At 42.7% G+C, this 25,947-nt stretch overlaps 1 long non-coding RNA gene across 1 annotated transcript; it reads left to right on the top strand.

The window, feature by feature from the left end:
- Positions 1 to 705: 705 nt before the first annotated feature.
- LOC134471224 (uncharacterized) lies at positions 706 to 1,455 on the top strand. The gene is made up of 2 exons (XR_010040524.1): positions 706 to 851; positions 1,021 to 1,455. It is a non-coding gene; the product is annotated as an uncharacterized LOC134471224 (long non-coding RNA).
- Positions 1,456 to 25,947: the final 24,492 nt, after the last annotated feature.

Below are 25,947 nucleotides of genomic sequence, written 5' to 3'. Positions count from 1 at the left end.
GCGTGTGTGTTCTGCCACCCTAACCTGTGGGGCAGATTGCTATTTGGAACTGAGAGGGCACAATGGACGTTTAAAGATAGTTTAAGTTTCTAAAGCACGAGTGCTTCTCCACACTTCTTAAGCTGAAGGACTGACTCCCATCTTTTCCTCTGTTATACACAAATAAAGAAAAAGAAAGTACAGATGGTTGCAAGGAAAGTCTGGGTGCAGTTCTGGTAAAAGTGGGGAGGGACAAAGCTGAGACTGGCAGGAGTAACACAGGCTTGTGCTGTCTGCTGTCCTCTGTGCTCACCTCTAACCCTAACCCTAACCCTAACCCCTTGACCTAGATCCTCATGACCCAGTCCCCTTCCAAAAGCCTCAGTTCAGAACACTTGAGAACTGGGGACACTCAGACCTGCCTGGTCATGATGGGTGGTAGCTTTCCCCATCTTTCTTGGTGTTCTGGCCTTGCTGGTGACCCAGGCAGGGCAGGCAGGTGTCCTGTGTTGTAGGTGCAGGTGGAACAGCATGACCCACCCTGAGGCACAGGTGGCCTGGCCTGGGTGCTGCCCAGTGAAAGGTCCCCTGCTTCTGTCCTCCATTCCACCTGCACATTGTTTTCCTCCTGCTTCTTCCTCCTCCTCTGGCATCTGGAGGTTTTGGCACTGAACCTGACTCTGGTCCACTACACAGCACTGGGACTCACTTTAGGTCTCCTGGGTTTTGCTGCTCAGTTAGAACCTAGCCCCTTTGTGACATGGTCAGGAGGCTATGCTGACAGTTGCTCTGGAGCCATGTCGACCATGGGGCCAGGGGAGAAAATCCTGAAGGTGAACCTGGCCTGGCTGGCAATCTTCCACCTGAACAAGGTGCGCAGGACCAGGCCCAAACCTGTTAGAAGCCAGGATGGCCAGGTGGGGAGGTGGGAGGAACCTGTCTCTCTGCTGGAGTCATTACTCAGGGTGTTCCCCCTTCCTGGCCCCACCTCTGGTCAGGTTCCACCTTGACCCATGTCTCTTCCCAACCCTTCCTTCCCAGGAAAGACAGTGGAAGAGGCTGCAGAGCTGGCGCTGGGCTACATGAAGTTGAGGCTCAAAGGCTTGGAGGGCCTCATCCTGGTCAGCAGAACAGGGGACTAGGTAGCAAAATGGACCTCAGACTCCATGCTCTGGGCAGCTGTGAAGGGTGGCAAGGTGCATGCTGGCACTAACATCAGTGACACCACCATCACAGACCTGTGCTGAGTTGGAGATGGTGCCCACAGGGTTGGTGTAGCTTAATCAATTAGACATCAAGGGAAAATTTACCCAGCCTGTCCCTGGTTTTGTTCCTGATCCTTGAGTATCTGAATATTTGTTTGCATTGAAGCTCTACAGTAGTGAGAGAAACACTAACTTCAGATCATCTTCATCACAGTTAGGATCATTATGTATGGCAAACACGTACTAATAAAGACCATTTAAAAATGAGAAATGGCCCTTGTGGGTTCATCAGGAAAAGCCCAGTACGGGGAGGCAGCATCTAGACTCAGCTGTAGACCTCAGGTAGCTGTGGTGCTTTAAGAAAAGGGTTTGCTAAAGTCTCTGGGACCAACAGCAGGGAATTCTGGTTTTTCAGTCACAAGCAGCACAGATGTCTCAGCCTCAGCAATCTGAAGCCGAAATGGAATTTAGACTTCCCAGAGAGCAAAGCGTGTTAGCTTCCAGTGGAAAAGACACACGGGGAAGGGCGAGGTCTAGTTGCTGTCCTCTTCCTTTTTCACCTTTGTAAAATGACAACCTTTTTGAGCCTTGATTTAATCTTCTGTAGATGTGAAAAATCATAATAGCAAATTAGCAGGGTTTTGTATTTATAAGCAAGCAGCATGGATCCTGGTACATGTTATTTTGAAGTACATGTGGGTTTTTGTTTCATTTTGTTCCATTTTGCTTTTGTGTCTGGAGTGGAACACAGGATCTTTTTTTTTTTTTTTTTAAATTTTGAAGAGAATATAACCAAATGAGATAAAGCAAAATAGGGTCAATGAAAACAAAAGGATGAACATGGTACATGACTTAAAAACAAAATACAAGGAGATCAATAATGGCTACCATAATATCTCTTGTTATCTTCAAAAGTATTGCCCATGTCATCAGGCATAATAAAGTCAAAGAAAATGGTACAGAACAAAACCAATAAAAACAAAACAATGGAGACATTATAGGACTTCAAAAGAAGATAATAATAAAAACCTCAATAGGTATCTTAATGCATCTTATTGTCTTCAAAGTAGTTGCCTATACTGTCAGACTTGATACTATCAAACAAAACAGAATAGAATAAAATCAGTCCACACAAAACAATGAGAGCAAAGCAGGGATTCAAATCAACCTAATAGGAAATAAAAAACGGTTACCATAATCTATCCTGCTATCCGTGGAATAGCTGTCCATGCCATCAAATCTAATACAATTAGATGAATTGAAACAAAACAAAACCAAAGAGAACAGTTAAAACTATATGGGTTTACTTCCGGGAGAACATGGCGGACAGATAACAGCAACTACCGGAGGCTCTCTGAAAGACTCGGCTCAGAAGCCAGGAATGGTGCGGACTAAGGAGACATAAGCAGGTGGAGATATGCTCTGCTGACTCAGAAATGAACTGGGCTGAGAGAAACCAACTTGGAATGCATTCCTGGTGCTAAAACAGGAACAGAAAAGCCTCGGTGTGGAGGCTGGAACCCCGCCATTGTAAGCTGGGATTTGAGTTTCCCGCCGCGCAGCGGCTGGCTGCCTCTACAGTGGCTCGGCAAGGAGAGAGACACGCAGAAGCTCTGAGAACGGCAATCTGTGAACGGCAGGGAGGCGTGCACTGACTTGTGGTGAGGTGAGTGAGAGAAGCTGACACTCTACCACAGTTTGACTCCAGCGGAGGACTTTCTGGGCTCGGGCAGTCCTGCGGGAGCAGGGCGCGGTGGCGACTCCAGCCACACATCCCCCTCTTGGGCGGGATTGGTGAAAAGTGCCTGGCCTGCATGACGCTGCCGGCGGACCTGGTAGACTGTCCCAACCCAGATCCCAGAGCCTGACGGTGGCCGGGAGGGGAGACGCGTAGGCTGCCTGGTCCGTAACTCCCTGGTGCGCAGCGGTGAGCGGGAACACCTAACTGGCGCAATTCGATCAGGCTGTAGCTGACTGGGAGAGAAGCTGGGCCTCTTATATAAGCTTGCATATATAAGGAACAGAGAAGAAGAGGCAGCATGGGAAGAGGCAGCAACAAGAAAGGCTCCTCGGCCCCCAATTCTGAGAAACAGGCAATAGCAGACACCGCACCAATATACATAAGGCACCATATAGAGAGCCTCATAGACCAATTCAGGAATGAAGTTATCAACGACCTGAAGCTAGAAGTATGCAGAATAGTTAGAGAAATGCTAAGTACCACCCAAGAAAAAACAGGCGGTGGAATGGAAGAACAGAAAAAAAGGGGAGAATTGTTTGATGGAGAAAACAGAGAAAGCATAGAATACGTGAAGCATGTTCAAAGGGATTACCAAGATACTAAGAAGTCTATAGAAGACTGGCATAACAGCTTGAAAGAAACTAAGGACAGACTATCTGAACTGGAGGGCAGACTTGTAATATGGGAGAATGAAATGAAAAACTTCTTAAAAATAACAAAGAAACAAACAGCAATAATACAAAGACAAGAAGATGATAAGAGGATCCATAACTTAAGGATTAAGAACATAAAAGAAGAAGTAGGGACACAAACAAGTGAACTACAAAAGCTACTCACAGAAATAATCCAGGAGAATTTTCCTAATTTAGCAAAAGGTAAAGATACTCAGATGTATGAGGCATACAGGACCCCAGCTACCTACAACCCAAACAGAGCAACACCCAGGCATATAATAATCAAAATTCCAGAAATTCAATACAAGAACAGAATATTAAAAGCTGTAAGAGACAAGAAACAGACCACTTACAAGGGAACACCCATCAGAATTACAGCAGATTTCTCGGCACAAACCATCAAATCACGAAGAGCGTGGGGGGAAATAATTCAAGCATTGAAAGATAATAATCTCCAGCCAAGATTGAGATATCCTGCACAACTGTCCCTGGAAATTGATGGAAAAACAAGGTGCTTCCAGGATAAAGAGGAACTGGGGGAATTTGCAACCACCAATTCAACTCTACAGAAAGTATTGCAGGATATTCTAAAAAAAGAAAAATACAAAGAACCCAGAAATAGTGGCGGGGAGGCCACAACAAATGGAGCAGAGAACAAAATGAAGAAGACAAACTGACAGCTACTGACAGAAAAAGAGCTTAACAGAAATGAGGCAGAGAAGATTGGATGATAGGAACAGCTATTTTGGAGAAAATGACATCTTAATAGGTAATACTGATTTCGTATCATCTTGTTTTGAAGTCTCATCTAGCTTTTGTCCTTCTGTCTCCAATGGTCTAAATAGGTTGTATCTTACTGGATTTTATTATGTATGATAGTATAAGCAAAAACCTTGTAAAGACAAGGAGATTATACAGAAACCATTATTCATTTTTTGTTAGTCGATTCTAAATACTCTGTAATGCTGTCATTCTCTTGAATGGTTTTACATTGTTTTGATATACTTAATGCTACAGTATACGAAGTTGTACTCAAGGATTTCAAAGAAAGAGACAATATGGTAACTACTTTTAGGTTAGGATTATCTGGTGGTGAAACACTATTCTGCTTAAATGGTTATGTTTTGATCTGCGCTGTTTCGTTGTTATGCCCTCTTTTATCTCAATCTCCACTCCATTATTTACTTTTTTATCTTTATCCTTTTAATTAAAGGGAAAAAATAGCAGGATATATTATAGTAACCCACTTTGACTTTTCATTACCTTGATTTAAAGCCCTGTATTACTCTCACCATCTGGTTTTTAACTGATGTTCCCCTATTCTGTTTTGCTGGATAGTATCAGGTTCGAAAGTTTAGGCATCAGCTGTGAAGATAATGAGATTCATTATGACGCCCATTCTTGTTGACTTTTATCTACTTTTGAAGACCTACAATGTCTCCAATGTTTTGGTTTTGTCGGTTTTGTTCTTTACTGTTTTGTTCAATTGTATTATAACTAACGATATAGGCAATTCTATTAGAGATAGCGGGAGGCATTATGGTAACCATTGTTGATCATCTTGTATTATGTTTTTATATTATCTATTATGTCCACCCTTTTGACTTGACCGATTCTGTTCTGTTATGTCACATTTGGTTTTACTCTCTTCCAAAAAAGTAATAAGAACCGTGGGAGCAATGAAACCCAAAATGTGTAATAGTCATTGTACAAAAGAGAGGAAAAGAAAGTGCTCCAAACTATATAACTGCATGTATATTTAAGTGTATAAGATAGAAAATGATATCACAGAGTTTTATTGGATCAATGAACAGAACTGTTTGCAGTATCATTGATGGAATGTCCACTTTACAAGCTTTAATTTTGTGACTTGAACAATTATTTCTAAGATGACAATATGTAATCCATTAACTAGTGATTTCCTACTGTTCATTTTTTTTTCTGTAAATCTGTATAACTTGTACCCTTTCCCTGCTTTTTTTTTCTTTTCTCCTTAAATAAAATTAAAAAAAAAAACTATATGGGTTTCAAATCATGATAATAGATTAACAATGGCTACTGCCTTCCCTTTTTAGACACTTCCTCCTCTTTCACTTTCCACAGGATGTAGTGTACATTTTGGATCCCACTAACTCCTTTAGTTTTCATACTAGGGAGGCAACATGCTATTCACTTATGTGACTCAGAGCCTTTTTACCCCTCAGCATGATCTCAAATTGAATCCATTTATCTACAAGAGCCTCAAGGTTATCTTTATAGCTGAGTAGTTTTCCATTGGGCTTTCTAACCAGTCTGCAGCTGATGAGCAAGCTACCCCCACTTCTGGTTCCCTGTCACATAGAGCATTGTTTTCTCATCTTTGACTTTCCATCTATAAACCCCCTTTTGGGTTAAATGTATTTATTGTATAAAGCATACTGATGGACCCTGCCTCCTGATCCAGTCTGCCTGTGTTTCTTTTTATTGGTGAACTGAGGCCATCTATATTAGTGATTATGGACAACTTTATCTGCCTCATGTCTGCCCTGCTATTTTTCTGCAGTTGGTTGCCTACTTTTCCCATTCATTCCACTGGCTGCCCCATTCAGTGAGCCCTCTCTGCCACTGTTCCTGAAACTGTGGTCTTTTTTCTCTCTCTCTAGAATGTCCTTCAGTATTTTTTGTAGGGTTGGTTTGGTGGTCATGAATTCCTCCAGTTGTTCTTTGTCATGAAAGTATCTTGTTTCTCCATTAGTTTTGAAAGATATTTTTTCAGGGTACATCAATTTGGGTTGCAGGTTATTTTCTTTTAGGACTTGGAATACTTCAGCCCAAGCTCTTCTTGATTTGATGGATTGTGCTGAGAAGTCTGTTGTGATTCTGATGAGTTTTCCTTTATAGGTGATCTGTTTCTTTTCTCTGACAGCTTTTAAAATTTTGTTCTTGGGTTGAATTTCTGGAATCTTGATTATTATATGTCTGGGTATGGATCTATTTTGGTTATAGCTGGCTAGAGTTCTGCATGAATTTATCTGAATATCATTTCCTTTTCCTATTCTTGGGAAGTTTTAAAAAAAATTTTTAAAAATTTTATTTAAGGAGAAAAAGAAAAAAAACAGAAAAAGGGTACATGTTATACAGAATTTCAGAAAAAATAAACAGTAGGAAATCAGTAGTTAATAGATTACATATTGTCATCTTAGAAATCATTGTGGGAAGTTTTCTTTAATTATTTTTGTAAATAGCCTTTGCATTTCATTTGTATTTACCCCCTTTTCACTCACATTTTTATTCTTAAGTTATAGATCCTCTTGTCATCTTCTAGCCCTTGTACTGTTAATTCCTGGTTTCTTGTTATTTTTAAGAGATCTTTCCTTTTGTAATAGCAAGCTGCAAATCTGTCTTCAAGGTTTGAAAGTGTAGTTTTAGTTTCCTTCAAGCAATTTTGTCAGCTTTCAATGGAGTTTTAAATTTCCTGGTAATCTCTTTGAATCTATTTTATGTATTCGAAGTCTTTTTTATATTTTTTATTTCAGATTTCACTATGTTTTCCTATGCTCTTCTATTCTTCCATCTGTGTCTTCTTTAGAGATGCTCAGCAACTCTTTTATGTTTCTCATTTCTTCTTTTACCTGAGATAGTATTTCTGTTCTAAGTTCTTTTATAGCCTCATGAAGTTGTTTCTTTACTTCAGTCACTGTTGCTTCAGAAACTTCAGATGTGCAACTCCTGATCTCTTCCACATTTACATCTTCTGAACTGTTTGGGTTGGGGGCCAGAGACAGCCTTTTGCTTCTTCCTCTTGTCATGTTCCTGTTTTCTTCCAGACAAGTGGGTAGTGGGGTCCCTGGCACTTCCTGTGTTGGCTACAATTTCTCTGAAGGGAGACTGTTTGCTTTTTCTAGCCTGTGCTGGCTAGGGATATTTGATGCTGACCATTGGGTGTGCTGGTGTAGGGCTGTTTGCTGCTTTCCCTAGCCGGCTTTCAGTCACCAGTGACTGACAGAATGCAAGCAGGGGAGGGGCAGGCTGTTGCCTCCCTCCCAAGCTGGTTAACAGCAGGGGGCCCCTGTGAAGATGGTTGGAGATAGCTTTAGGGAAACCTCAGCATGGTTATTGGCATGAGCTCAGGGGTGGGCTTCAATTCAAACAATTTCCACCAGTCTGCTCGAAGCTAGGAGTGGCTGAAAGAAGCTGGCTGCAGTTCTGGTTATGGGCTTATCCTGCCTGACTCGAAAATGGCTCTTGGCCAATCACCCACTCCCATGAGAGGACTGAGTCCTCTACACTTACCACCAGCCAGTGCAGTTCTCCAGTGCATTGCTCCCCTCTACCACTGCGTCTCTTTGCAGAGGCCTTTGGACCTGCCAGCCACCACCTTCACTGTGACTGTGCATCCCCAGGATTTAACAGCTTTTCTTGCACAATGGGTCTGGTTCTGGGTGAAAACACTGCCAGTACTGCCTTCTTCTGTTCAAGTTTTTCTTTTTTAATTCTCTCTGTGGGCTTCAATTCTCACTTTAGGTTCTTTCTGGGTTGAGGGGACCCACCTCCTTCCTTCTTATCTTTCCCATGATGCTATTTTCCAGCATCTGTATTGTTCTCTCAGAGAAGCTGTTTACTCTGTTGCTTACTGTTCCACCATCTTTCTGGCAACTCTGAACTCAGGGTCTTGCACTTACAAAATAGGCACTATTTCACTGAGCTACATCCCTGGCCCATAAATGTTATTTTAAAAACAATAAGGATCACCGTGGGATGCAGAGGGTGACAGCCCAGCCAGCTCCTGCGTGAATGATCTGAGCTGGGCAACAAGGCACTGGGGCAGGGATCCTGGAGGGGGTAGAGAGCCCCTGAGTGACACCCAGGTGAACTCAGAATGTTGCACAGCTGCTGTTGAGGCATGAGGACTCTGGGCAGGAGGGATAGTTCTTGGAAGGAGGGATGCATTTCTAAGAATGGTGGGGTCATGAGTACTCCATGAGCAGCTTGGGCTCCTGATGCTGCGGGACCTTCCCATCGGGCCTGATCAGGAAGCAGGGAAGTAGGCTGAAGCCAGGGCTCCAGCAGTTTCCCATCTTCCCCTCCATCCAGAGGGCCAGGATGCAGTGATGTGCGCTGTCCACCAGGCGGCACCAATCGAAGGTTGGCCTTGGTGCTGCAAGGGACAAGAGGGCAGCGTGGTGAGCGCCCTTGCCCTCCTCTTATGGAAGCTGCAGCAATTTACAGAGCGAGAACAAGGTGGGAAATGAAAGAGAGGTAGCAACACAAACCCAGAGCAAACCGGCTGCACTAAAGAAGGGGAGCCAGAAGGGCGAGCAGCTGGGTCGAGCACTTCTTTTGCCTCTCTTTGCCCCTCCTGCCACAGAGGGACCAGAGTGTCCCCCAGAGTGCCATGATCATGAAAACCTCCTGCTGAGAGTGGCAGGGAAGAAGGAAAGGAGGACGTGGGTTGTTAGTGCCACCTTGGAGCCCCTGCAGCAGCCTATCTCCCACTGGAGTTCTGGGCTGCTCTGTTGTGTTACACTGGAGACTGAACCAGGACCTTTGCACTGTGCTAGAGCCCAAGTGCTTCTCTTCTTTTAAGTGTGTGGCTAGGTTGTTAAATTGCTTAGGCAGGCCTTAAACATGCAGTCCTCCTGCCTCATCCTCTCTAAATGCTGGATTTGGGCACCTGTGCCTTGAGTCCGTTGTGTTTTTAAAAAAATCAACAACTACCTCATGTCAGGTTTTTTCAGGGATAGTTGAACCCAATTACTGACACAATGGTTGTCAGTTCAAGTTAGATCGTGTTTTAGAGCATAACAAATATCTCAGAAATAGAAACATGCTCTAAGTGTATATATAGCCACACTGGTGGCCAAGCCAGTGTTTTTTTTTTTTTTTTTAAGCCAAAAAAACCATTTTTATAAAATAGTTGCTCAAACTTTGAATAGTATTAAAAATGCAAATGGAGATGTGGAGAAAAGCAACTCTCAGACACTGTTTTTAGGGTTGAAAAGGAGTAAGCCATTAGGAGATCAGGATAGAGGCTCCAATGAATGTGAAAGAGATCTACCTGCAATCCAGCTGTCCTACGTGAAACCAACAGATATCAGCACTGGGGTTGACATGTGCCACATAGAACAGCTAAGGTATGAACCATGTCAGAGCCCATGAGGGTGATATAGAGCATATGATGGAGGGATGATTCAGGACTCCAAATCCAAATGCTATAAAAGAAATGTAACTTCCAATCTGTTAGATGTCCAATACATTGAATTCACGTTCTCTAAAATCAAAGAATCAATTTCAGAAACAACGGAGATTGAGAGTAGGAAGCATTTATTGAGAGAAAGAAAGCTTCTGTCAAAGAGGGGCAGAAGAGGGTACAAGTGGATGGCCTGAGATCCTACTCCTCAATGGACCTTTATAGAGCAAAACCCTGGGGTGAGGCAGGTGTAAGATGGGACAAAACTATAGCCAACTAATAAGATTGCAAGTATGGTTGCTTAGGTGGTATTGATCCAATGGAAAATCACAAGGTGAGCATAAGTTGGGACAAAACTACGGTGAACCAATAGGATTCCAATTCTAGTCACTTAGATAATGTTTATTGAGTGGGGATTGAATAATGAAGCAAGTCGTGGAGGATATGTATATGGATGAATGAAGATTTTCTCTGAAGCAATGGGCTAGGGAGGGTTAGGTCCCATAACCAAGGTGTTGGTGCCTATTTAGAATATCAATTACTACTGTTTATACCTAGGGGAAATATATGGGCTTAGTTGTTTCTATGTTTTGAAGCCTGACCTTTCATGAGTGTGCCTCTAGCCACAGCTGCACTGTGTTCTTGTCTTCTAAATTGACTCTCAAGGGCCCAGCCCTGTCTGCCTGCCTATAATATTTCTAAATAACTTAGCTTCTATAGTATTTCTCCCTCTGAAGAAGTTTCATGTAAGTGAACATTGTCTCTTCTCTTTGTGGGCCATGTCAATACTCTTTCACTTTCTCTCCTGTATTCTCTAGTTTCCCAAATCTTGGGTGATCATCCTTTGCCATCCAGCCTTGCATTCATTATATTTGATCTCATTCCACTGTCTGTCTTGTCCCCTAACTTCTTATATCTCCTCATCACAACAAGGTAAATCACTATATCAAGAGGAAAAATATTCCCTATAAGTTCCTGGTACATGTTGGATTTCATTATATAACTGTAGAATTTGCTTCTATTGTCAAAGGTATCAGGTTAATAGTTATCACAGTTTGTCAGTAACCAGGCTATACTTGATGTTGTATTGGTAACTCTACTACTTTCTCCAGGATCTCTTTTTTTTTTTTTTTAGTACTGGGTATTGAACTCACAACCTTGCCCTTGCCAGACAGATGCTTGTGCTGCTGAGCTAAATCCCCAACCCCTTCTCTAAGATGTCTTACATGTTATAATCAGTTTTTCCCCTTGTATGACAACACTGTGGTTGAAATAATAACCATCACTATAATCTGATAGGATTATTTCCAAAAGATGAAAAGAATTTCCAAAAGACGAGAAGTATAAAACAAAAATAGGCCTTTATTCTGAGAACACGGAGAGAGATGATTGGCACCCCGGCCGCTGAAGTCCAGCAGTCTCTCTCACAGACACATAGTGTAGGGGCGATATAAGTAGCCTAAGCTTAGGGTAGTGACCTAGGGCCATTAGAGATGCACAGGTATTTCATTGGCACACGTTTGGTGCCAGGGGCAGATTCCGAAGGGGGAAGATAGAGTTACAGGTAAATCGCTAGGGGTGGGGGAGACAGGAGCTCCCTGATTCCAGCTGAGATCTTTTCTGGCTACAGTGTCCCATCTGGGCCAAAACCCTTTCATATCCTGTCTTATGATTATTATGAAAAGGGGTGAAGATTTCTCTCTTTAACTATTTCCTGCTGGCAAGGGACACTGAACTGGAGCCTAGGGGAGTCGACGGGATGACTGTTGATGCCCAGGTAGACGCTGACACCAGGTGTTTTAGCCAGGACAACTTCACTGGTGAATGCATGTATGTCAGACTGGAAAAACAAAGAGACATGAGGTTATGAGGAGACATGGCACTGTCACATTTAAGGACCGACCCAGGTGAGGTAGAGGGAAAAGTCCCTTTGATTCAGACATGTTATTCTATCAAGATGACGTTGAGGTAGGATCATTATCACGGTGAGTTAGAATTCTGAAAAATAAGTGTGAGGTTTGATTACTCCCCCATCTGAAAGCATAAAAGTTAGGAGGGTAGATGTGAAAAACTTGTCTCTGGTCCAGGAGTTGAACTGGAAAAAATAGGGGGAGTAGGGGAGGCAGTGGCTGTACCAGTATAGGGAAGGTAAGGGCTTAGGCTTTCAGGGATGTCACGTTTAACCAGACAGCTGAGGGTAGAAAGAACCACGACTGTTATCATATAGAACATTATGAAGATGATCTTACACATGATGTGGGAGTCTCTAGGAAAGACTGTCAAGAGTCCTGCTGTAAAAATGATCATTAATAGAACGTAAGAGATTAGGAACCAAATCAGATAACAAAACATGACTTAGTCTGTTAACTGTGGCTGTGAGGCCTTTGTGAAACAGAGATGGGTGGGCAACAGAATATGAGATGACCACTCAGAATGATCAGATTTGGGGCTGGGAGGGCACCTCTTAACCTGAGTGATGTGAAACCAGGATGGGAGTCCAGCAACGCTGACCGCTGTAGGGGTAGCTAAGTAGACCAGGTAGGGGCCACTCCACCTTGGTTGTAGTCCTGTGGATTTAGAACATTTGAGATAAATTAGATCTCCTGGGGATATGGGAGGATCTGGTTTGGCCTCTCCAGAGGGTTGTGGAAGGCAGAGATCAGCATATTGTCACAATAGGTGTCAGAGGAAGGAGAGGACTGGGACATAGTCAGCCAGGGGAGGGAGATTTTGGGGAGTAGGAAGATTGTGGAGTAAGAATGGCCTGCTGTACATAAGTTCAAAAGGACTTAAGAAAGTAGAAGCCAGGGGAAGTGCCCTGAGCTTGGCTAAGGCTAAGGGCAAAAGTTGAGGCCAAGGTTGGTGTAGTTCTAAAGTGAGTTTTGTAAGGTGTGTCTTTATGAGGCCATTTGCCTTTTCTACTTTTCCTGAGGATTGCGGATGGTATAGGATGTGTAGGTGCCAGATGATGTGTAAGCTCGAGGATATTTGTTGAGTGATCTGAGAAATAAAGGCGGGACCATTATCTGACTGAATACTCTGAGGTAGACCAAACCTTGGAATGATTTCTTGTAATATGATTTTGGTAACTACATCAGCAGTTTCCCTGGTTGTGGGAAAGGCTTCTATCCATCCTGAAAAGGTACAAACAAAGGTGACAAGATATTTGAGAGTCTTGTGGCGGGGCATGTGTGTAAAATCTATCTGCCAGTCCTGACCAGGGGTGTGTCCCCAAAACTGATGGGTAGGAAAGGAAGGGGGTGTCATACATCCCTGAGGAGAGGTCCTGGCACAGAGATCACAGGTGTGAGTAATCTTATGAATGATAGCTTTTAGAGAAGGGTGTGTGACTACTGGGGCTAAGAGTTTGTATAGGGCCTGTGATCCTATATGAAAACAGTTGTGTAAGTCAGTGATGATGTCTGAGGCCTGTTGGTGTGGGAGAATAAGTTTTAGATCCCTGAAAAATCCATCCCTGAGTGTTTTGTGTGTAACCTGGTTTATGAAGTAGCTGTAACTGCTCTGGTGAATAATTGGGCTGAGGTAGACTGTTTGGGACTAACTGGAGAAGATGAGAAGGGCAGGGCCCTTGTGCAATTAACTTGGCTTGTGAATCTGCAAAGGCATTGCCTTGAGCAATAGGATCTGTAGAGTTTTGATGTCCTTTACAATGAATAACTGCTGCCTGCTTTGGAAGTTGGGCTGCCTCTAGAAGTTTAAGGATAAGGGAAGTATTAATGATGGGGGTTCCCTGAGTGGTAATAAAGCCCTGTTCTTGCCAGATAGAGGCATGAGAGTGTAAAATGCTAAATGTAGGACTTCCGGGAGAACATGGCGGACAGATAACAGCAACTACCGGAGGCTCTCTGAAAGACTCGGCTCAGAAGCCAGGGATGGTGAGGACTAAGGAGACATAAGTCGGTAGAGATATGCTCTGCTGACTCAGGAACGAACTGGGCTGAGAGAAGCCAACTTGGAATGCAGTCCTGGTGCTAAAACAGGAACAGAAAAGACTCGGTGTGGAGGCTGGAACCGCGCCATTGTAAGCCGCGATTTGGGTTTCCCGCCGCGCGGCGGCTGGCTGCCTCTACAGTGGCTCAGCAAGGGGAGAGACGTGCAGAAGCTCTGAGAACGGCAATCTGCGAACGGCAGGGAGGTGTGCACTGACTTGTGGTGAGGTGAGTGAGAGAAACTGACACTCTACCACAGTTTGACTCCAGCAGAGGACTTTCTGGGCCCGAGCAGTCCTGCGGGAGCAGGGCGCGGTGGCGACTCCAGCCACACATCCCCCTCTCAGGCGGGATTGGTGAAAAGTCCCTGGCCTGCGTGAAGCTGCCGGCGGACCTGGTAGGCTGTCCCAACCCAGATCCCAGAGCCTGACGGTGGCCGGGAGGGGAGACGCGTAGGCTGCCTGGTCCGTAACTCCCTGGTGCGCAGCGGTGAGCGGGAACACCTAACTGGCGCAATTCGATCAGGCTGTGGCTGACTGGGAGAGAAGCTGGGCCTCTTATATAAGCTTGCATATATAAGGAACAGAGAAGAAGAGGCAGCATGGGAAGAGGCAGCAACAAGAAAGGCTCCTCGGCCCCCAATTCTGAGAAACAGGCAATAGCAGACACCACACCAATACACATAAGGCACCATATAGAGAGCCTCATAGACCAATTCAGGAATGAAGTTATCAATGACCTGAAGCTAGAAGTATGCAGAATAGTTAGAGAAATGCTAAGTACCACCCAAGAAAAAACAGGTGGTGGAATGGAAGAACAGAAAAAAAGGGGAGAATTGTTTGATGGAGAAAACAGAGAAAGCATAGAATACGTGAAGCAGGTTCAAAGGGACTACCAAGATACTAAGAAGTCTATAGAAGACTGGCATAACAGCTTGAAAGAAACTAAGGACAGACTATCTGAACTGGAGGGCAGACTTGTAATATGGGAGAATGAAATGAAAAACTTCTTAAAAATAACAAAGAAACAAACAGCAATAATACAAAGACAAGAAGATGATAAGAGGATCCATAACTTAAGGATTAAGAACATAAAAGAAGAAGTAGGGACACAAACAAGTGAACTACAAAAGCTACTCACAGAAATAATCCAGGAGAATTTTCCTAATTTAGCAAAAGGTAAAGATACTCAGATGTATGAGGCATACAGGACCCCAGCTACCTACAACCCAAACAGAGCAACACCCAGGCATATAATAATCAAAATTCCAGAAATTCAATACAAGAACAGAATATTAAAAGCTGTAAGAGACAAGAAACAGACCACTTACAAGGGAACACCCATCAGAATTACAGCAGATTTCTCTGCACAAACCATCAAATCACGAAGAGCATGGGGGGAAATAATTCAAGCTTTGAAAGATAATAATCTCCAGCCAAGATTGAGATATCCTGCACAACTGTCCCTGGAAATTGATGAAAAACAATGTGCTTCCAGGATAAAGAGGAACTGGGGGAATTTGCAACCACCAATTCAACTCTACAGAGAGTATTGCAGGATATTCTAAAAAAAGAAAAATACAAAGAATCCAGAAATAATGGCAGAGAGGCCACAACGAATGGAGCAGAGAACAAAATGAAGAAGACAAACTGACAGCTACGGACAGAAAAAGAGCTTAACAGAAATGAGGCAGAGAAGATTGGATGATAGGAACAGCTATTTTGGAGAAAATGACATCTTAATAGGTAATACAGATTTAGTATCATCTTGTTTTGAAGTCTCATCTAGCTTTTGTCCTTCTGTCTCCAATGGTCTAAATAGGCTGTATCTTATTGGATTTTATTATGTACGATAGTATAAGCAAAAACCTTTTAAAGACAAGGAGATTATACAGAAACCATTGTTCATTTTGTTAGTTGATTCTAAGTACTCTGTAATACTGTCATTCTCTTGAATGGTTTTACATTGTTTTGATATACTTAATGCTACAGTATACGAAGTTGTACTCAAGGATTTCAAAGAAAGAAACAATATGGTAACTACGTTTAGGTTAGGATTATCTGGTGGTGAAACCCTATTCTGCTTAAATGGTTATGTTTTGATCTGCGCTGTTTCGTTGTTATGCTCTCTTTTATCTCAATCTCCACTCCATTATTTACTTTTTTATCTTTATCCTTTTAATTAAAGGAAAAAAAATAGCAGGATATATTATAGTAACCCACTTTGACTTTTCATTACCTTGATTTAAAGCCCTGTATTACTCTCACCATCTGGTTTTTAACTGATGTTCCCCTATTCTGTTTTGCTGGATAGTATCAGGTTCGAAAGTTTAGGCATCAGCTGTGAAGATAATGAGATTCATTATGACGCCCATTCTTGTTGACTTTTATCTACTTTTGAAGACTACAATGTCTCCAATGTTTTGGTTTTGTCGGTTTTGTTCTTTACTGTTTTGTTCAATTGTATTATAACTAATGATATAGGCAATTCTATTAGAGATAGCGGGAGGCATTATGGTAACCATTGTTGATCACCTTGTATTATGTTTTTACATTATCTATTATGTCCACCCTTTTGACTTGACCGATTCTGTTCTGTTATGTCACATTTGGTTTTACTCTCTTCCAAAAAAGTAATAAGAACCGTGGGAGCAATGAAACCCAAAATGTGTAATAGTCATGGTACAAAAGAGAGGAAAAGAAAGTGCTCCAAACTATATAACTGCATGTATATTTAAGTGTATAAGATAGAAAATGATATCACAGAGTTTTATTGGATCAATGAACAGAACTGTTTGCAGTATCATTGATGGAATGTCCACTTTACAAGCTTTAATTTTGTGACTTGAACAATTATTTCTAAGATGACAATATGTAATCCATTAACTAGTGATTTCCTACTGTTCATTTTTTTTCTGTAAATCTGTATAACTTGTACCGTTTCCCTCCTTTTTTTTCTTTTCTCCTTAAATAAAATTAAAAAAAAAATGAAAAAAAATGCTAAATGTATACTTTGAGTCAGTGTATGTATTTATAATCTTGCCTTTTGCTAGTGTAAGAGCCCTTGTAAGAGCAATAAGTTCTGCGCTCTGGGAAGAGGTCCCAGGTGGCAGTGGTTTTGCCTCTATAACTTTTGACTGGTTAATTGCGTATCCTGCCTTTTTTTGGTTGTCTGTGTTTGTTGAACTGCCATCTATGAACCATGTGTCAAAGGTTAAAGAGAGAGGTGTGCTACTGATGTGAGGGAAAGGGGTGGGAGTCGTCTGTAAAAACTCAATACAGTCATGGTGAGAATGGCCCTCTGAGGTGGGAAGTAAGGCGGCTATATTAAGAGGACCACTAGTTGCAATAGAGATGCAAGGGTCTTGAGAGAGAGCTAAGTGTACCTGTTGAAGGTGAGAAGGGTCATTAGGGCAGGGAGCACCTTATGTGAAATAAGGCCACGTAGGTGATGAGGTGAGTGTACTGGGGACTATCTCTGAACCCCTGGGGGAGCACTGTCCAAGTAAGTTGTTGAGACCTGAGAGTGTCTGGGTCAGTCCATGTAAACGAAAAGAAGTTCTGGCAATCAGGGTGTAGGGGGATAGTGTAATACCTAATGTAAACATTTTAGCTTCCTGTGTGAGGAGGGCTGCAGCTGCAAGAGCTTGGAGACAAGGAGCCCATCCTTTTACTGTGTGATCTGCTTTGACAAGTAAGCTACTGTTTGAAAAGAAGGTCCCTTTTTGTGTCCTAGTACACCTATAGCATTGTGGCCCTGAAAAGTAGTGTATAGGATGAAAGGTTGGGTGGGATCAGGAAGGGTAAGAGCTGGAGCTTTTAGGAGAGCCTTTTTAATTTTTGAAAGGAGGCATGTGTGGGCCTAGTAGGGTCCAGGGGTTCTGATAAGGGACCCTTAGCAGCCTTGTAGAGGGGTTGAGCTAGGGCTGCAAAGTTAGGAATCCAGAGATGAAAGAAATTAGCTAGACCTAGGAAAGATGTAACCTGCTGTTTAGTTGTGGGCACCTGGAGATCATGAAGATTGCCTTACGATCTGAAGTGATGGAGCGAGTGGTGGGGGTGAGAATGAGACTGAGGTATCTGACTTTTGGGGAGGCTATCTGGGCTTTAGCCTGTATCCACGATTAGCAGGAAATTAAGAAGACTGGCTGAGTGGTGTATGGCTGAGATATGGGATGGAGAACATAATAGGAGGTTGTCTATGTATTGAAGAACACTAGGTTTGAGGTCAAGTTCTGTGAGGTTAGTAGTGAAAGCCTGACTAAAGAAGTGGGGACTATCTCTGAACCCCTGGGGGAGCACTGTCCAAGTAAGTTGTTGAGACCTGAGAGTGTCTGGGTCAGTCCATGTAAACGAAAAGAAGTTCTGGCAATCAGGGTGTAGGGGGATAGTGAAAAAGGCATTTTTTTGGTCTTTTTCCTTTTTATCAGTACCAGGAATCGAACTCACGACTGCCTGCTTCCAAGGCAAGTGCTTATGCCACTGAGCTAAATCCCCAGCCCCCCAAAAAGGCATCTTTAAGATCTATAACTAAGGGGCTGGGGATTTAGCTCAGCAGCATAAGCATCTGCCTTGCAAGCAGGCAGTTGTGAGTTCAATCCCTGGTACCGATAAAAAGTAAAAAGACAAAAAAAAAAAAAAAAAGATCTATAACTGTAAAGTGAGTAGTGGAAGGAGGGATATGAGAGAGTATGGTATAAGGATTTGGCACCACTGGGTGAGTTGGGGTAACAGCACTGTTAATTACCCTAAGGTCTTGTACCAGGTGATAGGACCCATCAGGCTTGAGTACCGGGAGAATAGAAGTATTGTGGGGTGAATGGGTAGGTTTAAGAAAACCATTGTCTAAAAGCCAGTTAATTATGGGTTTAAGTCCCCTTAAACGTTGGGGAGCCATGGGGTATTGAGGAATGCAGGGAAAAATTGAGGGATCCTTGAGACAGATTAAAACAGGCGTGGCATGTGTAGCCAGAGTGGGATTGGATGTGTCCCAAACCATAGGGTCAACCAGAGAAGGAGGAAGAGGGGGGAATGGCTTTGTGATGCATTGTGAGGCTGTTTGGAGGATTAGGGCTGTGGGGAGAGAGAAAGTGAAGGAAAAATTAAGCCTTTGAAGAAGGTCTCTACCTAAAAAGGGTGTGGGACATGTTGAGATTACTAGGAAGCTATGGGTAAAGAAAAGAGTCTGGAATCTACATGGGATAGGCCCAGTCTGCAAAGGTTGATTTGGCTGGCCATCAATGCCCACAACAGAAATCAAGGACTTTACTATAGGGTCCTGAAAATTCAGGAAGTACACTATAAGTAGCCCCCATATCCACAAGCAGAGATATTATCTTGCCTGAGACCTCCAGAGAGACTTGGGGCTCCAACAAGGTTACCGGACTGGGGGCTGTGAGCCCTGAGCCCCATCACTCTTCTGCAGCAAGTCCGAGAAGGTCAATCAGTGACGAATCTGGCATTGACGAAGTCTCCTGTGAGGGCGAAGGATTAGAGGATGGCCTAGCTGCTCGCTGGTGGCTAGGAAAATCACTCTTTCAATGCCCTTTAATGTTGCAGTATGGGCAGGGCCCAGGAGGAATGCCAGGGTTAGGGCAGTCTTTTGCCCAGTGTCCTTGTTTGCTGCATTTGAAGCATGGTCCAGGCGGGACTCAGGCAGCCACACCTTGTTGTGGATTTTTTGTCTTGGGAGCTCTGAGTGCCACTGCTAAGAGGTCAGACTGATATTAGGAAACTTTAACTTCTGAGCTTGCTTTTCCTCTTTTTGAACCTTATCTCTATTGTTGAAGATACAGAAGGCTAATTTAAGTAGATCCCCTTGTGGAGTTTGAGGGTCATGTTCAATCTTTTGTAATTTCACACGAATATCAGGAGCAGACTGTCAAATAAAACAAGAGTTAACAACAATCATCCCTTCATGAGAGTCTGGGTTTACATTAGTATACTTAATTAAGGTTTCCCAAAGCTGATTTAAAAACACAGCCGGATTTTCATTAGCCTCCTGGACCTGTTCTAAAAGCTTGTTGTAGTTAGTATGTTTGTGAGCAATCTTATTAAGGCCCACAAACAGACAATCATCTTATGTAAATTTTTTGAACCTTGACCATTCTGATAGTTCCAGTCAGGATCTTGGTCTGGCACAGCTACAGGCCCAGGGTCATTTTCAGTGGTGTTTGCCCTATGCCTGTGATCAGCTTCTTCTCGAGCTGCCTGCCACAGCTGATTTCACTCTTGTGAGCTAAGGGTGGTATTTAAAATCACATAAACATCCTTAAAATGTAAATCATAACAATTAGTAATAAATTCAAGTTACCTGATATAATTCTGTGGGTCAACAGAGAAGCTACCTAATTTATGGGTAATCTGGGATAGATCAGAGAGGGAGAATGGTACATGGATATTGACCAGCCCCTCAGGGCCAGCTTGTTCTCAAAGCAGTAGCAGAGCCTGAGGAGAAGAATGTGGAGGAGAGTGCCATTGGGCAGGTATCTGCCTGGTAGATGTGTGTGAGCAATTATCTGCAGAGTGGCTATAGAGTGGCTGCTGCTCACCCTGGGATGAGGAAACACAGGCAGATGGCATCGCACTGTGTGCCTTGCAGCAAGAGGATTGTTGGTGGCAACCATCATGTGGACCACAACAAGGCGGCTGTTGCTGTTCACAAGAGGAGCCATAAGGGGGCGCCCATTGACCATGAGACCTGAACGAACATGATGGCGCCCTGTCACCACATGACCTGCCTGAACATGGCGGTGCCCTCTTGCATGGTGGAGGGCTGCCGCATGGTGACTGTTCCTGGTGCAAGCTGGAAAAATCATGCTGCTTGCTGGAAAGGCACAAGGAACGTGATCTAGTGTGGTGGGCGGGCAGCGAGAAAGTGTCAGAGGGCAGAGCAGAGCTGTTGGGAGAGGCCTGTATTGCAGAAGGGGGAGGGAGAGAGGATTGTGCAGTGAGAGGTAATTTTGGTGCAGAGAGACCAGGAGCAGGGGAAGGGGACGGTGGTGGGGAGCGAGATAAGGATGAGGAATCAATTTGGGGATACACGGGGGGCAGTGGGGGCCGAGAAGAAAAAATCGGAGGGACATTATCAAGCATATCCTGGGGACAGGATGAAACAGGTTGGGTTGTGTTGGAGCTAGCTAAGAGTATTTGTGTGGGATTACAGGACTTAATGAGAGAGGGGTGTGTTCTCAGAACCAGGAATGCCTCGATGTACAGCAGCTCTATCACCCTGTCACTGGCTTGGCAAAAATCATACAGTGTTTGCAGGATGGAGACATCAAATGTTCCTTCCCTGGGCCAACGCTTGCTGAGAAGTGGGTATGTGGGCCAAACTTCCTGGCAGCAAAAAATTAATAGTTTAGTTTTTATGGGACTTTTAATTTTTAGGGTACGTAAATTGGAAATTAAGCATTGTAAAGGCATTTTTTGGGAGTTAGAAAATATGTTTCCCATGACTGCTTCAGGCAAGAAAAAAACCCGTGGTCCAGAGAATAAGCCGTCACTGATTCTGCGGCGCCATACAGCGGGGTCAAGGTTCCAAAAAGTCATATATTCTAGTCATCACTGAGAAATTTACGAGTGGAGTTTGTGTGAGGTCAGTAGCAGTTTTGCCGGTGAAAGCATGAGGCTTCTAAGGGAAGCGAGGGATTTTTTTCAGTGTGGGTGGTCCAAAAATCTCTACTTTGGGCTATCAGAACCCAAAGAATGTGGGAGATTTTAGAGTGTGAACACAGGCTAGCCCAGAAAAAAGCCCTGCTCAGGGCTCTCCTAAGGATATGAAAATGCCAGAGACCCATGCAAACGGGGGAGAACAGTCCACTGGGGCCTGGTTCAGTGCCATGAGTTTCCCGGAGTGTGCTCACTTGAAATCAATCTGTTTGGTGGTGTGTGGAGGCGGCCGGCAATAAGTGAAATGTGTCTCGGGAGAAGAAAGACCACAGAATTAAGCCAGGATGTTATCCGGCTTGTGAATCGGCTGGGGACTCAACTGGGTGTGTGTCCCAGGAGTCAATCATCTGCCGATTGAGTCATGGCACCAAATGATAGGATTATTTCCAAAAGATGGAAAGAGGTGCCCTCACAGCCCTAAATCTGATCATTCTGAGTGGTCATTTCATCTTCTGTCGCCCACCCATCTCTGTTTCACGAAGGCTGCACAGCCACAGTTAACAGACTAAGTTATGTTTTGGTATCCAATTTGGTTCCTAATCTCTTACATTCTATTAATGATCATTTTTACAGCAGGACTCTTGACAGTCTTTCCTAGAGACTCCCACATCATGCGTAAGATCATCTTCATAATGTTCTATGTGATAACTGTTGTGGTTCTTTCTACCCTCAGCTGTCTGGTTAAATGTGACATCCCTGAAAGCCTAAGCCCTTACCTTCCCTATACTGGTACAGCCACTGCCTCCCCTACTCCCCCTATTTTTTCCAGTTCAACTCCTGGACCAGAGACAAGTTTTACACACCTACCCTCCTAACTTTTATGCTTTCAGATGGGGGGAGTAATCAAACCTCACACTTATTTTTCAGAATTCTACCTCACCATGATAATGATCCTACCTCAATGTCATCCTGATAGAATAACATGTCTAAATCAAAGGGACCTTTCCCTCTACCTCACCTGGGTTGGTCCTTAAATGTGACAGTGCCATGTCTCCTCATAACCTCATGTCTCTTTGTTTTTCCAGTCTGACATACATGCATTCACCAGTGAAGTTGTCCTGGCTAAAACACCTGGTGTCAGCATCTATGTGGGTATCAACTGTCATCCTGTCGACTCCCCTAGGCTCCAGTACAGTGCCCCCTGCCAGCAGGAAGTAGTTAAAGAGAGAAATCTTTGCCCCTTTTCATAATAATCATAAGACAGGATATGAAAGGGTTTTGGCCCAGATGGGACACTGTAGCCAGAAAAGACCTCAGCCAGAATCAGGGAGCTCCTGTCTCCCCCGCCCCTAAAGATTTACCTGTAACTCTATCTTCCCCCACCCTTCGGAATCTGCCCCTCACGCCAAAGATGTGCCAATGAAATACCTGTGCATCTCTAATGGCCCTAGGTCACTACCCTAAGCTTAGGCTACTTATATCCCCTCACGCTATGTGTCCGTGCGAGAGATCGTCGGACTTCAGTGGCCAGGGTGTCAGTCATCTCTCTCCATGTTCTCAGAATAAAGGGCCCTTTTGTTTTATACTTTTCATCTTTTGGAAATAATCCTATCATAATCTAGTAGCAAAGGACTGAGTACTGAGCCAAACAGAGGACAACTTCTCTTCCTTAATAAATTGGGAAGGTAGCTTCTCAGGACAGACATGAAGACCAAGAACCATCAATATCTAGAAGACATATCTGAGGAATAGCTATTTCCTAAGTAAGCCTTTAAACTAGTGATAATGCTAATTACCATAAGAAATTGGCAAGCACCAACCCAAAGAACAAAATAAAAGATAGAAAATGAAAAACAACAAGATGAACATGCAAAATGTAACCCCAGATTCCTTCAACTCAGGTAGAAGACCAGAGAACAGTGCAATAGAGGAAATCAGGAGCCAACCACTGAACTATTTTGAAATATTAGCAACAGAAGTAAAAAAAAAAAAAAAAAACAAAACAAATGGAAGAGGCTCAGAAAAAAAATGCCTCAGGTAACAAAAGAAATGCTGATCAAAATAAAAGTCAGTGGAGCAGACAAAGATTAAAAAAATAGAAGAGCTTAGGACAATGATGGAAATTATGAATTCCCTACATAGGAAAGAAATGGAATCCATGAATCAGATCCAATCAGAACTTCAGATTAAATGCTACTTTGAAAGTACACACAACATATTGAACAAGGGCAAGTATCCCATATCATATCTAGAAGACAAGACCAAGGCTAGCAATCATGAAAGGAAAGATATCTTAAAAGTACCAAGAGACCAAGAAAAATCAATCCAATATCTGCAAACTGAAGCCAGAAACAAAAACATACGTTTCACTGGAGTCAACGAGAAAGCTGGAGACAGCAAAATGGCATGAAAGTCTTCTTGAAAAAAATAATGACAGGAAACTTTCCAAACATTAATAAAGAATTTAGCATACAAATGAATGAAGCATTTACAACTCCAAACAGCTATGACCAAAATAAATCTACACAAAGGCATATAATGATTATAGGCCTATTCTGATTCCAGAAATTCAGCACAAGAATAGAATATTCAATGCTATTAGAGAAAAGAAACAAATCAAGTATAAAGGAAAGCCCATCAGGCAGACTTCTCAACACAAGCCCTCAAATCAAAGAGAGCTTGGAGTGAGGTACTTAAAACCCTAAAAGAAAACAATCTCCAACCCACATTGATGTACCCCATTAACAGCAATAGATGAATAAGATATAACCATGATAAAGAACAGTTGAAGAAATTCATGACCTCAAAGCAACTCTTCAAAATTCTCTGAGGGATATATAGGAAAGAGAAAATTAAGACCACAAGCATGAAAACACCAATAGAAAAAGTCACCAAGCAGGCAGACTGCAGGGGAAAAGAACAAGAAGTCACCAAGAAGCAAGCCCTCTCTGCAACTCAGCACTATGCATGGGCCATTGTGGGGGACACCCAGACACCAGCCTTTTCCTGTGAGTCAGTGCCATGCACAGACATTGGGGGATGAGAACAAGAAGTCACCAAGAAGCAAGCCCTCCCTGTGAATTGGCACCATGCAGAGGTCACTAGGGGGACAGCCAGACATCCGCCTTTTCCCGTGAGTCAGTGCCATTCATGGGCAGCGGTGGAAGAGAACAAGAAGTCACCAAGAAGCAAGCCCTTTCTGTCAATTGGCATCATGTTTGGACTACTGAGGGGACAGCAAGATGCTAGTCCCTTCCCATGTGGGGGCTGGGAAACAAGAAAAGCCATCACCTCCACCATAATGGACCAGCTGATTCAGAGAAACACAGGCTGCAATAATAGCTATTGAGGTAAAATACAATTTAATACTTGTAGTGTTTAATGTTTCACTGACTTTGCTAGTCCAAAGCTTGTAGTCTGATTAGCTATTTAGAGGATAACAATATACAATGTGGCATCTATGGGGGAATCTCCTGAAGGTGGTAGTAATTGTTAATTCCCTATCATTCTGAAGTCTTGTATAATTTTTATTATTTTATTGGGTTGGATTTTATTTTGTTTTGTTTTGTTTGATTTTATTATATCCAATGGCATAGGCCACTCTTTCAAAGATAACAAGATATATTATGGTAGCCAATTTGGATTTACTGTTGTCTTGGTATGAAGTTCTTTATTGCATTCATTGTTTTGTTTTTATTGGTTTTATTTTATTTGATTTTTACTATGTCTGAAGGTATCTGCAGTTATTTTGAAGACAACAAGAGGTATTATGGTAACCACTGTTTTTTTTTTTTGTCTTTTTTGTTTTTATCGGTACCAGGGATTGAATTCACGACCGCACACTTGCAAGGAAGGCGCTTATGCTGCTGAGCGAAATCCCCAGCCCCTTATGTTAACCATTGTTGATTTCATATTGTTTTGAAGACCTGTGTCACTTACAATGGTTTGTTTTGATTGGCTTTATCCTGTTTTATTTTGCTTGTTTTATTCTTTTAAAAAATAGAAAAAGTCACCAGGCAGCACAAGCTATTAAAAGAACCAAAATAGGAAAATTATATGAGGAAGATAAGCCAATCCATATCTGTTATAACCGTCAATGTAAATGGGCTCAATTCACCAATAAAAAGAAACACACTGACAAAATAAATCAAGAAGCAAGATATAACAATATGTTGCATACAAGGAATACATTTGACTGAAAAAGGAATTCATAGACTGAAAGTCTATGAATATAATACTCCACGTGACAGGAACCCAGATAAAGCAGCTGTTCTTTTTTCAGACAGTGTAAACTTCAAGCCAAGACTGATTAAAAGACACAAGAAGGTCACTACATACTTGTTAAGAGAAGACTCCAAGAAGAAGAGAGAATAATCATAAATATATATGCACCAAATACTGGTACACCCAACTACCTAAAGAAAATATTAATAGACATGAAAAGTCAAATAATCATTAACATGATTGTAATGGGCAACCTTAATATCCCAGTCATAATTCAATAGGTCAACTAGACAAAAAATGAACAAAGAAATATCAGAATTTAACTAAACCTATGGACAAGTGGACTTGGTAGATATCTTCAGACTGTTCTACCCCACATCAAAATATGCATTTTT

Source organism: Cavia porcellus, unplaced genomic scaffold, assembly GCF_034190915.1.
Source record: "Cavia porcellus strain 051 isolate PalLab524CR breed Dunkin Hartley unplaced genomic scaffold, mCavPor4.1 scaffold_17, whole genome shotgun sequence".
In the NCBI taxonomy this organism is placed as follows: Eukaryota; Metazoa; Chordata; class Mammalia; order Rodentia; family Caviidae; genus Cavia; species Cavia porcellus.
The sequence above is the reverse complement of the archived record's forward strand: the minus strand, read 5'-3'. Positions and strand labels throughout refer to the sequence as shown.